At 34.1% G+C, this 14,566-nt stretch overlaps 1 pseudogene; it reads left to right on the top strand.

Moving 5' to 3' along the window:
• The first annotated feature begins 3,500 nt into the window (after window positions 1-3,500).
• On the top strand, window positions 3,501-5,723 carry LOC112033498 (probably inactive leucine-rich repeat receptor-like protein kinase At5g48380; annotated as a pseudogene).
• Window positions 5,724-14,566: the final 8,843 nt, after the last annotated feature.

Genomic DNA, 14,566 nt, shown 5'->3' with positions numbered 1-14,566 from the left:
TAGTGATACTAGTCTATGCAGGACAAGTCACTACAAAAAAATTCCTGCCTTTGCTCCCACTAGATTGCATTGTCACTGTCGTTAGGTTTAGTCGATGAATATATAATGATTCGTAGCTACTTTGGATTGGAATATTTTAATAGGACAAGATGTCCCTAAAATGAAATACTTCTTAAATATTTTTAATAAACATATAGGGTTAGAATCCCCTGTTAAACTTAAAATGGTTTTTATTTTTTATTTTTTTTTTATTTTAATGATGATAACTCAAATACAAAGTGTGGCTGACATGTGTTAGGAGATTTTTTAATATTGAGTTTTAAATTATTGTTTTCTTGTAATATATTCGCTTTTGAGTGTTTTTATCTTAAATTCTCAATTGGAGAAATGTGTATTTCAATAATACAAGTATTTCACTTAATCTTGAAAAACATTAAATTACTCTTTTAACTTTTTTTATTCAATTGTTACAATAAGAGAGGTAGAGGATTTAACTCAAATTCTCCTTATAAATGAGATCAAATCATGCCATTAAATTATAAGACTTCTCACTTTATTTTTGCCTTTAACAAAAAAACATCATTAACAAAATTATAGGGTTATTTTAGACTGATTATTCTTCCTTAATATTTCGATGGGTCTGATAATCCATTACTAGACCAAACACTCTTATTATTATTATTATTATTTTTTTTTTTATGCCAAAGATATCTAATGGGCTGCTTTCCTGGGTCAAAGCCTTGACTTAATCTTTCATAACTCAGCCTAGTCATTCATTATTTAGGCCCAAATAAAAAACAAAGCCCAAAAGATTTGAATTTCACAATCGGTTCGGATGGGTATCGGAACATGATCTTGCTATGATGTTTCTAGCTGAAATAGTCTTTGCATATGATTTCGTAGTTTCTTCAATGACCAGTACTCCCAGGTCTCCAACAATCTCCCAATTCCCACGAAGCCAACCAAAGTCCTTCAACTTTCAACGCGGTCCATCTAAACAACAAAGTTAGACTAGCTTCCCCTTTTTTCTTTGTGCTTTTGAAAAAGTATATATGGTTTATTGTTCAGATGGGAACTTGCATTGGCTTTATAAGACTCATGATTCATGATAATTGTTTAGGGCTTATGTTCATTTCATTACTTATTTATTGTGTATTTAGATATGAACGTATTTATATCAATTTATTTTATTTATTGTGTAAAAGTAAAAATTATTCCTTAAAAATGTGATGTTTTCAAAAGCAAACCACAAAAATCAAATAAAAATCACCAAATTAGAGTTTAAAATTATAATTAAAATTTTAAAATAAATCTAGGCGCAATTGCACAAAAATTCCATGTAACTAAGTCACACTCAGGAATATTGGACCATTTTTCCTTGGTATATATAGGAGGGTCCCAATGGGATGAGGGAGCTAACAATTTTCTCTCCAAAACATATATTGTAGAAACATAAAAGTTTTCTATTGTAAACTTTTCACGCATAAAGAACATGACTTGTAAACTAATAAAACTAAAGTTTTTAGTACCTACAACAATTTCATAACATCAAGAACAAATCCTAGTGTATATGGTGTCAAATTCCATAGTCTCTTGTTACATCAAATGGGTGTTTAATTTTTCTCGTGAAGTATTGAATAGTAAAGCTTCTGGGCCATAGTCTCAACTACAACTCTCACTCATGTTGGACTTGGATGACACCTTTCCACAATGCATAATTATGAGATGCAGAAAAAATTTGGAGTGTACACAACCTTTAGTGTGGATGGGAAGAAATTTCACCATATTCTAATTGGTTAGGTTAGTAAGGGGCCTATTCCAATTTAATGATCCTTGAATTTTGTATACAAGTATTAATCAATGAAATTTCCACCTAAAATAAGTTGGACTTTTGGCAGGAGAAAATTGATCTCTAGACAAATCAGGCTAAGCCTGACCAAAATGGACCATATTCTTAATTTATTGTCTTGATTTGTTCCATATACAAGACTTACAGTCAATGCTTGGCATATAAAAGTTGAACATCTTTTCTAAAGTTCATCCTCTGAAAGCTTGAAAAAAAATTCATTTAAACCAACACAAAATAGAAATTAAAAAAAAAATCAAAGAAAAATTGTTAAAAATAATGAAAATTTAATTTGTGCATAAATTCTGATAAGGATGAACACAATAGCAATAGCCTTTTTTTTGTATTAAAAAACTAAATTAAGGTAAAAAAAAAAAAAAATCTATGCTTATAAAAAAAATATAATTTATTATTATTATTTTCTGATAAGGATGAACACAATAGCAATAGCCTTTTTTTTGTATTAAAAAACTAAATTAAGGTAAAAAAAAAAAAAAATCTATGCTTATAAAAAAAATATAATTTATTATTATTATTTTTATGCCAAAGATATCTAATGGCCTTTCTTTTTCGGGGGGTCGAAAGCCTTGAATTAATCTTTCATAATTCAGCCTACTCATTTATTTTTTAGGCCCAAGCAAAAACAAAGCCCAAAAGTTTTGAATTTCACAAACGGTTCGGATAAGTATCGGAACGTGATCTTACTATGAAGTTTCTACTTGTAATAGTGTTGCATTTGCATAGTGTTATGAAAACATGATGTGTTTTCAAAAAATTAGACAGCCAACTATTTTACTGTAGGATCATTCATTTTACCCATTATAAATTATAAAATGAGTTAAACATAATGCCCATTTGGGAGTGTTGAAGACTGAATTCTGTATGTCTTAAGAGTGTATTACTGTATATAAAACTCTACTAGTACTAGGGAATGCTTTATATAGGCACATTATGTGTGTATTATATAGTACAAGCAATATGACTGTGTGAGTGTAGGGCAAGTACAATAACACAACAGGCCCAATACTCTTTTCTTGATATGTATGATACAGGGCATAAGACAACAAACCTTGCAAAATGATTTATATTAACAACCACGTTATTAATGAATGTTAATAGAAAAATTGATATTTACAAAATAGTTGGCTATATTAATATTTTATAAAAATATTGTAAAGTAGTTTGTACATATAACATTACTCCTAAAAGCAAACGTTACCTACAAATTAAGAACATTCTCTGTCTAGATATTTGATATATTTTTATTTTTATAAACTGCTGCCCAACTGCCAAAACAAAACATAAATAAATGTTTTCTCACTTCAAGAAATAATTAAAGGTTGGAGAGAGAGAGAGAGAGAGAGAGAGAGCTTTCCACTATCCGTACAATACTAATCGCCCATTCTTTGTCTCGCTTTTAAATCCCTTGACTTCGTTTGCAGCCTTCGTCTGCTTGACTTGGAAAAGTACAAGCCAACTGTTACTCTTTGTAATACTCAGCCAATTACGTTCCCCAAACCAGTTTTTTGAAGAATCAAGAACTAATTAAATTTCCTGGAAATTATTTTGCTCTTATCTTTTTCGCTTTCTAAGTAGTTACATATAACGCTTCTTACGTCTGCGTTTTATTGGCATACACTAAGAAGCAAATTACATGGCTCTTAATTCCAGAGTATTGTTGAGTGCTCTTTTTCATATAATCTTTGCTCGATCATTTCTTGAAATAAGCAATGGCTTCGGGACTGATGTCGACTGCTTGAAGTCAATTAAAGATTCACTTGGAAACCCTAACGGCTACCTTAAGGATTCACGGAACTTCAACGACAATACCGAAGGTTTCATCTGTAGCTTTACTGGGGTCGAATGCTGGCACCCTTCTGGGGAAGATGTCTTAAATCTCCGACTCAACAGCATGACGCTCAGGGGCCCAGTTCCCTCGGGGCATTAAAAACTGCACAAGTCTAACAGGATTAGACCTCTCCGATAATGAACTTTCAGGACCCCTCCCATTTGACATAGCAGAGTTAGTCCCGTCTCTCTCAAGCCTCAACCTCTCCGGCAACAAATTTTCTGGGGAAATTCCGAAGAACACTGTCAATTGCAGTTATCTAAATGTCCTTATACTTGACCACAACCAACTAACTGGTGAAATCCCTCCTGAATTGGGCCTCCTTGGTCGTATTAAAATTTTCAGTATTTCTGAAAATATGTTGTCAGGGGTTGTCCCTGACTTTGGCAGTGCCAGTAATCTTCAGGCTGATAGCTTTGCTAACAACAAGGGACTTTGTGGGAGGCCTTTGAAACCCTGTAAAACTCCAAAGCGTGGATTGAAATTCGACTTTTCTCTCAAAGGTGGGTTTGTAGTTGGTTATGTGGTGTGGTTTGCATTAATGACAAGAAAAGCGATAAGAAGAAGACTGTCAAAAGAGAGGACTAGTAAGAACGAGGAAAAAGAAGCTGATCAAGTTAATCAGTCGCAAACTCTGGGGCTCCTGCAAGAAGCGACCAAAAAGGTACTTCATCTAACTCTAATAAACTCAAGAAACTTCTTTCAATTCCTTGTTTCTACAATTTTTTGAAAAAATATACAAAATCCATGAGGTTTTTCCATCAAAACATGAAATCGTGTAACAGCAGGGATTTTGACGGTAACACAACCTCATGTTGTACTATCCCTAGGAAACTTGTAATAACATTAACAACTTACTGTTTGTTTTCATGAATGTGTAACAGTTTACACAATTAATAATACCTTAAGGGGTTAAGTGTTAAACTAAAGACAACAGGGGTTCCCTTTTTAGCAAGAAAATCACAGAGGGTTTGTTTCTTCCTCACCACAGCCCGCCCCCCCCCCAACAACGAAAAAAAAAAAATAATAATGCAATCATGCAGCCCCTTAATAAACATCCATTTGATAATTTTTTTTTTAACTTCAAATTTTCCTCACCACAGCCCGCCCCCCCCCCAACAACGAAAAAAAAAAAATAATAATGCAATCATGCAGCCCCTTAATAAACATCCATTTGATAATTTTTTTTTTAACTTCAAATTTGTACTAATCTAGAGTGGCAAATTATTGATTTGCAGAATTCTCAGTTGGAGGGAATGGTTACTAAAATGAACTTTATGGAACTCAGTGAGGCAACAAACAATTTCAGCACAGACAACACCATTGGGCTAGGAAAGATGGGGGTCATGTACAAAGCAGTGCTTCCAAATGGTTCACCCCTTGCAGTTAAGAGATTGCTTGGTTGTCAATCATTTGAAAAAACTTCATATGTGAACTATTGGCATTGGGTAGATTGAGACAAAATAACATAATTCCTCTCTTAGGATTCTGCAGAGAAAGGACGGAGAGCTTCTAGTGTACCAATATATATCGAATGGCAATCTTTATGATTAGCTACATGCAAAGGAAGGCAATGACAAGATCTTCGAATGGCCTTTGAGGATTAAAATTGTGATCGGTATAGCAAGAGGCTTGGCATGGCTTCACCACAAGTGGGATTTCAAAGTAGTGCACCTTAAGTTAAGTTCAAACTCTATTTTACTAGATAAGAATTTTGTGCCCAATATATCAAATTTTGGAGGGGCAAAAATATCTAGTTCTGAAGGGATGATGTTCATTGATTCAAATAACTCTAACTCAAGTAATAGCTCTTTTGTAGACAGTGGTGTTTGGGAGTTGGGTTTTGTTAAAAAGGATGTGTATGACTTTGGAATTCTTCTTATTGAGCTAATTATAGGGAAGGAACCAATTCAAATCAACAATTTTTCGAATAGTTTGAATGGGAGTTTGGCTAATTGGATTACTCATCTTTTGAGTAGTTCTTCCGATCTCTACAGTGTCATTGATAAATCTCTGATTGGTCGATGATATGATGGTGAAATCTGTCAATTTCTTAGAATTGCATGTACCTGTCTTAGCTACTTTCCTTGTCAAAGGCCAACAATGTTTGAATTGTACAATGCAATAAGTACACTTGGGGAGAGATATGGCATTGCAAATGACTCTGAGTTATTGAGGCAAACAGAAATTGCTATTGCAAGTACCTCAAATGAAATTGTTTCGGTAGAAATTGCATAGGCCCAATCCAAACCTACCAGTACACAAACATAGTTCACACATCTAAATGCATGAAAATACAATTCTAATGCAAATGTGATGCAATGTATGACATTTTGAACACATTTAAAGGAAAACACATCCCAAAATTTCAAGAAAAACTCATTAATTTTGAAAAACCCCAAAAAATTTTCAAAAACTCCAAAACCTAAGATTCAAAACATGAAATGCATGAAGAATGAAGGAAAAAGAGATCATACCAAGTGATTTGAAGCAAGGAAGGGCCGAAAATCACGTGGGTTGAAGGTTTTGAGTGAGAAAACTGGGTTTGGGAGATGAACAGGTGCGGATAAATCGAGAGAGATTGAGAAAATGAGAACCGGATCATAGAGGAGGCTTATATAGGAACCTCAGTAATTCTTGACAGATAAGGTATCGAGAGGTGTTGACCCATCTGTCGAGGAAGGTGTTGAGAAAAAGCACGTCGACAGCTAAAGCTGTCGATGAGGTGTTGAGGAATGAACACTAGAACCAAGAACAGAAGCTCGATCGATCGACCAGGTGTCAAGAAGATATCGAGAAGACAAAAACTTTTTCAATCGATCCACCAGGTGTCGAGGAGGTATTGAGATTGCAATAAAGAAAAGCTTGAGAAGCTCGACAGATAGCTAGGTATCGAGGAGGTATCGAGGAGGCGTCGAGCTTGCTTTTGAAAATAGTTTTTTGAGAAGTGAAAAACATAGATATGAATGCAATCCAACATGAACCTCAACCAATGATCCAATAAAAATATTGAGCTCTCAAAATCATCTATCATCAAACATTTTAAGCATATGAATCCTCAAAAACACACACACACACACATTAAACAAGTCTAACCAATTTTATATTTCAAAAAGAAGTCAAGGCAGTTTAGTGAGCATACATTAGCACATGTAAACACTTGTGATGGCCAAATCACATTGTACCTGCACATGTATCAAGAGTAGCAAAAAATATTGCGTGTTGTGTGTGAAAAATATCGCAAGATTGCATATATGTATACATGTTATAATGATCTGAGATATGAGAAAATAACTTTAACTCACACACAATCATAACTGTTTGATGGGACTATCACCTTTGAGGTACATCCTATAACTCCTACATCTCCTAGAAAACATGCTTGCAATTATATTTAAAGCACTTTAATCTTTTTGCTTTTTATTTTCTTTGCATATTTTCTTTTAAGCATATCATGCATGGGCATATATGAGAGAGAAAAGAAATAATTATGCAGGGGCATATATGAGAGAGAAAAGAAATACCCAACATGTTAAGCATAGACATTGCACTTTTGCTATGCCGAAGCATACATGTGTCATATTATGATTGGCGGGTAACAGTGATGAGATGGTTATTTATGCCTTTCTCTTAGGATTTTCTAGTCTTATCCGTCAAAAAGAGTGATATGAGTGTTATGTTCAAGAGATGACTTAATCTTACTCATCACAAATAAGAGCCACAAAGCTCACTTGCTTAGTTATGCATAGAGATGCTTATCTAAGTTACAAAAGATACAAAGTTTAGAAAATTTTGTTTCAATGGCCACCCAAGGTACACAAGTACCAATGTACACATAACACATTGTTTTTGTATTTTTCAATTTTTCAATTTTTTTTTTTTAATTTGTACATCAAAAACAAAAATAAACAAAACTGAAAATAAACAAATAAAAACATGTTATCAAAGCATAGCATAAAACTAGACTGACTAAAAAAAAATGCAAAACACACAAGTAATGCAACAAACAAAAATAAGAGGATAGAAGAAAGTGATAAAATCACTTAGAGTCCTTTTTCTTCCACACTTTGGAAGAACCTTTCCTTTGATTGAACCCTTGAACCTGCGGTGAGGGGGAAGAATTGAAACCGTTCAAGTTTGAAAGGAACATGAGAGTTTTCAGAAGATCTCCAAGAGGAGCAAGAGAGGATTGAAGCTGATTTTGGCTTCCAGATGCTATCATGTCGTTGCTCTGTTGAGTGGCTAGCCACTTGTAGTAATTTGGTCAAGTATGACCGGCAGCTCCACAATGATGACAAAGATGCTGCTTCTTCTGTTTAGGCTTTTGAGAGTTAGCCTTCTTAGTCCTAGGGTTTTTAACATCTTTCTTATCCTACTTAGGGGGTGCTCCTAAGATAGATTTACAATTCTCTAGGTTCTCACTTGCTAATTCAGTTTTAACATCAGTGTTTTCAATTTCAGTATTATTAGCAGGAGAAACAAAAACAGTAGCACTAGTAGAAGCAGTATTAGAGGAAGAAAGACCATACCCTAAACCTATTCGATCTGAAACAGATTTCTGATTGCTGAGCATCTCATCAAGCTTTGCACTTGAAGTCCTCTCCAATTGGGCTCTAACTTGAAATAGCTCCGCTTCAAGCTTCTTGGTCTTCTTAGCCAAAAAATTGTTCTCAAACCTCAGTGCACCAATCGTTTGATTTGCTTCATCAAAATTTTGTGGAAAGTTCTTCACAATCAAGTTCCACATCACTGAGCTTCTTGGTGGCCAGCTTATATAGTTTCTCGTACTTCTCAGAGAGCTTGTATAGTTTCTCATAAGCTGAATGGATATCATCTTGATCATCCATCTTCTTACACTTAGAATCCACCAATTCTTCTTCTTCTTCCACTTCATCAACAATTCCTTCATTAGGATTGATTGTGGCAGTGAAGGCATTTTAGATTTCGTCATCCTCGTTGTCGGAATCATCTTCAGACTCAGTGTCACTTAAGGTTGCAGCAAATGCCTTACTCTTCCCAATGCTCTTAAGATATGTGGGGAATTTATGCTTCATGTGACCAAATCCATGACATCCAAAGCACTTTAGTCTTGCAGAAATAGTGTACTGACCGCCATCCTTAGTATCCTTTTTCCCTTTGTCTTGCCCCTTAGACTGAAAGGAACTGGATTATCTACGGTCCTTGTCGAAGCTCCTTCCATTGGCATCCTTCATAACTTCTTGAACTACCTTGTAATGTAGAATTTCATCTTGGAATCTTCATCATCGGAAGACTCATCTATATCACTACTCTTTGCCTTCAAGGCCATGCTCTTGCTTTTACTCGACTTGTCAATCCTAGATAACCCTAGCTCATAAGTCTGCAAGTTTCCAACCAGCTTAGTCAAAGGAATCTTGCCAATATCCTTTGATTCCTCTATCGCCGTGATCTTAACATGGAATCTCTTTGGTAGATATTTGAGCACTTTCCTCACAATCTCGGGTTTAGGAATAGTTTCTCCAAGATTGAAAACTGAGTTCACTATGTCCTTGAGCTTGGCATAGAACTCATCAAACGACTCATCCTCCTCCATCTTAATCTCTTCAAAGCTTGTAGTGAACCTCTGAAACTTTGAATCTTTGACAGCCTTTGTTCCTTCATAGGTTGTCTAAAGGATGGTTCACGCCTCCTTAGTAGTTTCAGTTGAGGATATCTTCTTGAACTCCTCATTAGTGATCGCACTGAACAACGCATTCAATGCCTTGCTGTTGAAGTTTGCCGCCTTGATCTTGGCTTCATCCCAATCGGTCGGTGCTTCCTTTGGCTTAGTCTAGCCAATCTCTACAACTTGCCACACTTTTTCATCTAAAAACTGCAAGAAAGCTCTCGTGCATACTTTCCAGTATGCATAGTTAGTGCCATCAAATAAAGGAGGTATGATTAATGATTATCCTCTATCCATGACAAACAGGGGTCAATAGATCAACACAGCAAAGATTAAACCTAATCATAGTGTGCCTGCTTTGATACCACTTGATAGGTCACAAACTGAATGACCCCTTATGATTAAATCAATTAATTAATTAGCCAAGTTACTAATTAATCAATTTATCATGCAAATGCGGGGAAGCACAAACAAATCACCAATAAACTAAATATGTAGCAGAAATTAAATGACACGGTGATTTATTTACGAATGGAGAAAACCCTTATGGCAAAAACCCCACCGAGTGAATTTCAAGTCACCACTCCCGAAACTCCATTATTATCACAACAAGCAGTTACAAATAAAGGAATCCCAAGTACCTTACCAACTTACAATTGAACCCTTACCCCAATACCCAATTGGAACTTGTTCTGTAGTGATAGTTCCCCCTTTTGATGCACGGCTCCCAAGTACGTGACTAACCAATGTGCATATCCCAGTATGCGACTTCAAACACCAACTGAAAGAGAGGTTGACTGCAAAGTTCTTTAGTTCATCCTACACGATGAAGATCAAGAAGATACTTAGTCACAAAACCTAAAGGTGCAAATACACAACAACTTTTTCAGAAGAGATGAACTAGGGCAAAAACTTCGTCTCCAGTCACAATTTGCTTCAACAGAGTTTTCTCAATGCTTGTGCAACTTGTGAACACTTTGACGGCCCTAAAAAAAATCCTTTTATATGTCTAGAGTTAGGAGAAAAGAAGGCCCAAAGACACATTCACGGATCTCAAGAAATCAAATCAGAATTCTGAATTTCTTAAATCTCGACAGATAAGAGGTGTTAAGAAGGTGTCGAGCAGGTGTCGAGCTTACGGGTTTGAATAGCTTTCTTAAGCTCGATAGATGCAACTGTCGAGATAGTTGTCGAGAAGGTGTCGAGCTTTAATGAAATTACACTATTAACTTGTTTTTCTTGGACAGACTTGATGACTTCAACACTTGATCTTGAAACCTTGTTTCTTGAAGTATTAAACACACCTAGAACTACCCAATTACAAGTAGAGTGCATTTTGTCAAAAGGATTAGCCAATTACATAAAAGAATGACATATGTTCTTAATAAGTGAACTACATATGTCCTAACACGTACTGCTTGTTTCTTTTCTTTGCTTGGCCATGTCCATATGTGATGAAGTGTGTGTATTAGGGTGATTTGTGTATAAGTGAGTGAGTCTCACTCTTTTACTCATCAATATATATATATATATATATAAACGGAGACTTCATGCTAGAGTGCATGAGACCCTGTCAATTAGTAGCGTTCTAATTTTGCATTTAGCATTTTTTTCAAGGTAGTCAATTCCATACTGTACTGGTCGGTACAGCCGGAATATACCATACCGACTAGTGCACCGGTACAGATTACCCCCTTATTTCGTACCGAAAAAAATACCGGCCGTACCGGCCTCGTACCAGCCGTACCGGCAAAATCCGGTTGTTTCAGCCGGTAAATGGATACCAAGTAAAGAATCAGATAGAGAAATCCCAAAGAAAAATTTTCAGGAATTTTCAGAACTTACCCAAAGCTACTGCACTTGGCCGGAGTCGGAGCCACTCCGCCTCCTACCACTACCGACAACCCAAACCCAACGATCCCAACCTTTAAAAACCCAACTCACACAACCCAACCACCACACAAACACACAACCCATGAACAAAAATCTGGCTGCCGTCTCTCCCTCATCTGCATAAGCCCAAACAAAACCCACTGATTCAAAAACAAATAGACCCATAAAAAAGTACAATAAAACCCACAAAAGCATCAGTGTAAAGAGATGAAAAAAGAAGAGAAAGAAAGAAAGAAGAAGCAATAGATGTGAAGAAAGGAAGGAAAAAGAAAAAGAAAAAGAAAGGGGCACTAAAGCTGCAACGACGGGTGAAAGAAAGGAGAGGATTAAATGTAAAAGAAGAAAGATAAAGAAATGTAAAAGCTTGGTATTTGATGAGACAACACAATTTGCTCATAAGTGAAATATCTGAATACACAATGTCAAACAATACTTGTGGTTTACAGCTCACATGTAGTATTATTTTATTATTTTGAGAATACATTTTATTTTATATTTTATTATACTTCACTTTTAATGTTTTACTATTTTATATTATTCTTAGTTTTGATAACAATGTATTGTTATTTGTTTTTGTTTATTATCGTACTTATATGTTTGTTTATGTTAAATTATATTTAATAATGGTAACATGTGTAATTATTATAATGAAGCATTGAGATAACTACAAACTCACTTTAATTTTTTGGCTTTATTTGAAAATAGAATAGTGAATGTTAGTGTATGGTTATGTGTAATACTATGTGTGCAATAATACTTTTCTTATAAATAATTTTAGTATTACAAAATTTTGCTCAATTACAAAAACATTGGGTGTGTTTGTGTATCTCTGTGTTGATTTGTCTGTGTGGATGTGTTTATGTGTGTGTGTGTGTGTGTGTGTATATATATATATACATATATTAAATATATAAAATTGCGGTAAACCCGAAACGGTACACCGGTATTGACCGGTATCCGAAATATATCGTATCGATGGCCAAACCGGTACAGCCTCCGGTACGGTATTGACTTCCTTGATTTTTTTACTTCTTTCATTTAGGTTTTTATTTATTTTATTTTATTTATATTTATTTTAATATACTGTTACTCAAAAGTTCACATTAATTTATTTTACTATTATCTCATTAATTGACTAAACTTACACCACACTTTTCTCTATTCATTATGTCTTTTAGCATACCCACTGTTTTAGTATTAAAAAAAAAGAAGAAATAAATAAATAAATAATAGTAATAACTATCTAGATAAGGCATTCGAGAGAGATAGAGAGACACAAAAATATTGTGGATTATTAAATAAAACGCATTATTTTTACCATATATTGCCAATATAAAAAATATTATCAATATAAAAGACCTAAGACTAACAAAACATTTGAAAGAGAGAGAAAGAGGAATCCGAGAGGTCACTACCTCCGTTATACTAGCTTCCCACCACCATCAAGATGTCAAAACCCCTACGGGTAATTTCTTTTTTCTTTTTTCTCTCTAAATTAGGGGCTTAAACATGATTTAAGTTTAGGTAATTTGGTTAGATAATTTTTATTTTGAGTATTTAAGTAGAGAGAATATTTGATACGTAATGTAAAACCACATTTTACCAAGATTTAATTTTAAATTATCTATAAAACATATGTATACATAGTTGTCCGTACCATGTCTTAATATCGCACTATCGATGAGTGGAAGATGATTGAAGAGTTGGGCATACTTTCATTTCATGGTATGAAATATGTGAATACAATACAAATTAGCTAATTTTCATGACCTCGTTACTCTTTTGCATTTATTTTTTGTTTCATGATTTTAAAAAAGAAAATCTTATCTTAAGAAGGCTACAAATATGCAGTGAAACTACTAAACTAATTTATAATATTTAAAAATGTATATGTTTTGTTACTCTAATATAGTTTATTTTTTCTTTATAATATATATATGACATTATCCAGAACCGTCTTACATAAAATATCACAAAATCATCTATGTATAGGGCAACTTACTAGTTTGTATTAAAAGAAAAAAATTAAGACTCCTAAAAGCACTTTTAACACCCAAGAGTACAGAACCAGACAGGCCCTACATCACCATAAATAGATAAATTGGAAAGGAAAAAGAGCAAAAGAAATCAATTGAGACATCCTCCACCAAATTGCAAGTCCTTTCTCATTCCTCTGTGCACTAATACAATTATTGGACAAGCTAATACAAGTTTCGTTTCCTATGCTCTGGAGTTTCTACCAGAGTAGACGGTGCATGACTTGGAAATTAGACCCATCAACCACGTTATTTGTACACGGTAATTATTACTTACCTATTGTTGATAGATAGTATAGACTTTGGAAAATTGTATTTTTCAAATAATATTCGATAGAGGTAGTATTTTCCAATTTAAAATTTCCTTAAAGATGAATTTGTTTCCATTTTTGAATTCTCTGTTTAACCTACATGGCTTTCTACATCTAAGTTTTCATGACAAACACTCACATGCTAATGGCTCATAATGTGAGACTCCTCATAGCTCTACTTCACATATTTGCGTTGTCATTTCTAGGCATTCTTGAAATATGCAATGGCTCAGAGAACCTTGTCCAAAACGAATATGGAAATTCTTCCATTCAAAAATGGGTTTCTAGTTGGTTATGTGTTTTCTGTAGGTTCAGTAATGGCTTTTTTTCTGTCCAATTATATGGCTTTCATGATTAAGAAGAAAAGGATTGAGAAGATGGCAATGTCCAAGAGGCGGAGAACTAATAAAGAAGCTGATCAAGTTAACTACTTGCCAACTAAAGGGCTCCTGCAAGAAGGGAGCAAAATCGTTCTTTCTCTCAATCGATTAGAATTAGGAACTTCTTTTCTTTTCTTTTTTTCTTTTTTTTTTTTCTTTTTTTTTTATTTCTATTTATTTTTAGTTCAATAGTTACGACCACCAAAGATTTAAACTCTAATTTTTCTAATAAAGGAGAGCATGCTATGCCACTAAAATTTCTTTTAATTCCTTGGTTTGAAATTTTTTCTATTATTGAGTTAGTATTGGAGGTTTAAAAAATTAATTTATTTTTCACAATCTAGCAAGTCAACACTACTCATATTTTCATTCTTAAGTTCAAGTTTATTGTACCAAGAAAATTGATGCATTTGATTTGATTAATTTTCAAAGTGTCACTGACCTACCAACTTCCAAATTGATGATTGAAAATATGAGCAATTTTGACTTAGTAGGTACTTTAATTATTCAAGTAAATGATATCAATCAAAAAGAACAAAAAGTTATAAAATTACATATTTGTAAAAATTGAAAGATGGAAATTACTTTTAGAAATTGTTTAATTTTT

Source organism: Quercus suber, unplaced genomic scaffold, assembly GCF_002906115.3.
Source record: "Quercus suber isolate HL8 unplaced genomic scaffold, Cork oak 2.0 scaffold_238, whole genome shotgun sequence".
Taxonomy (NCBI): domain Eukaryota; kingdom Viridiplantae; phylum Streptophyta; class Magnoliopsida; order Fagales; family Fagaceae; genus Quercus; species Quercus suber.
This window is presented reverse-complemented; position numbering and strand designations above follow the sequence as displayed.